Genomic DNA, 2,206 nt, shown 5'->3' with positions numbered 1-2,206 from the left:
GTTATACAAAGGCACTAGTGAGACTACATCTGGAGTGCTGTGTACAGTATTAGTCTCCTTTTTTAAGGAAGGATGTAAATGTGTTAGCAACAGTTCAGAGGCGGTTCACCAGACCAAAACCAGGAATGGGTGGGTTGTTTTATGAAGAAAGGTTGGACAGGCTAGGCTTGTATTGACTAGAGTTTTCCGTAACAAATAAGAAGCGACTTGATTGAATCATGTAAGATCCTGAGAGGTATTGACAGTGAATGTGGAGAGGATGTTTCCTCTTGTGGGAGAATCTAGAACCAGGGGTCACTGTTAAAAAATATAGAGTTACCATTTAAAGAGATTAGGTGATTTTCTTTCACTCAGAGGATTGTGATTCTTTGAAGTTCTCTTCATGAAAAGATTTTGGAAGCAGAGTCTTTGAACATTTTAAGACAGAGGTGGATAGGTTATTGGCAAGCATGGGGGTAGTAGGTTATCGGGGGTAATAAGGAGCAGATTTGAGGCTACCACCAGATCAGTAATGGTTTAATTTAGTGGCGGCGCAGGCTTATGGGGCTTAATGGCCTTGTCCTGTTCATATGTTCGAAAGAGAAAGGGACAACATCAAAGGAAAGAGAGAATGATTCCAGGAAAGGAAGTTGTATGAATTAATTTGAGAGAGCAAAACATTTGTATCATGGAAAGGTTAATAAGCTTCAGGCACCAGAGAAGATTTGGAACAAGCTACAGAATCATAGAATTTACAGTGCAGAAGGAGGCTATACTGCCCATCGAGTCTGCACTGGCCCTTGGAAAGAACACCTTACTTAAGCCCACGCCTCCACCCTATCCCCATAACCCCAGCTAACCTTTTTGGACACTAAAGGCAATTTAGCATGGCAAATCCACCTAACCTGCACATCTTTGGACTGTGGAAGGAAACTGGAGCACCTGGAGGAAACCCACGCACACACGGGATGTGCAGAATCCACACAAACAATGACCCAAGCCGGGAATTGAACCTGGGACCCTGGAGCTGTGAAGCAACAGTGCTAACCACTGCGCTACTGTGCTTCCAGTCTCTCTGTCCTCAGCCACCTATGGTGTACCGTGAAGCTCAATGTAAACTCAAGGCACATTGTCTCATCTTTCAATCATGTCTCTTTTTTCTTATCTGCCTTTGGACAGCAGATGTTCATAATTCTGGCAATCTCACCCTCCCTCAACATATATTTTGTTTCTGGACTTGCCCATTAATTTGTTTGCATTAATCTTTTGTTATGTAATCTCTCCTGTCCTCTGACCTGACACATCTTCCCTTTGATTTATTCCTTTTCCCTGCCTCTGTACTTGTTAAAACCTAAATGCTAACAAAAGGTCAATTACATGAAATATTAACTTTGCTTCTCTCTCAGATGCTGCCAAACCTGCAGAACATTTCCAGCACTTTGTTTTTATTTCAGACTTCCAGCATCTGCAGTATTTTGCTCCTGAATAATGCTTGCCCTGGGCTAGGACAGGGGAATTTTAGGTTGATGTGGTGCTCAGAACTGATCTAACTCAGGTTCTGTATAGCTGTAACTTCTGCCCATTTGTATTTCAGAATTTTGAGATAATATACAATATTCCATCAGCCTTTTCAATGATTTTACATAACTATCTATTTGCTATCTATTATCAATTTATGTACCTGGACATCCAAATCTCTGCTCCTTCACAGTTCCTAACTTCCCCCATTTAGAAGATATTCTGACCGTCAGTTCTTAGGTCCTAAATGATGATGTCACAATTTTGCACAATAAAGACAATCTGCCACAGTTTTGCCCCAAAACAAAATTTTGGGGGCAACAGCCCAAGTGCAGGCCCAATATTGAATGCCCTCCGTATTTCATTCAGTTGAGCAATTGTAGAGCAGGCAATTGCTCTAGTTTCTGGTAGTGCTATTCCCATTTGCTGGCACTTTCGATTTCAGATATTGAAATTGATCTATGTTTGTAATGATTGTGAACTGAAACATCACCTTGCTCTCAACATGAATTATTCTGGTGTACGTGTTGTTGATGGTCACCCCAAACTTGAGTTTCTCAGCTCTTCAACGATTATAGATGTTCTTGCTACACTTTGGCCATTAGGTAGTGAGGTTGCTTTGACAAATGAGTATTCATGAAGCAAAAAAAAAGTTTACAGTTCTCACCTTGCCTCTTGCCTGAGATGTGATGATCCTCAGGTTATATCA

The sequence above is a fragment of the Scyliorhinus torazame genome, chromosome 18, assembly GCF_047496885.1.
Source record: "Scyliorhinus torazame isolate Kashiwa2021f chromosome 18, sScyTor2.1, whole genome shotgun sequence".
NCBI classification, from domain to species: Eukaryota; Metazoa; Chordata; class Chondrichthyes; order Carcharhiniformes; family Scyliorhinidae; genus Scyliorhinus; species Scyliorhinus torazame.
Note: the sequence above shows the minus strand (reverse complement) of the source record.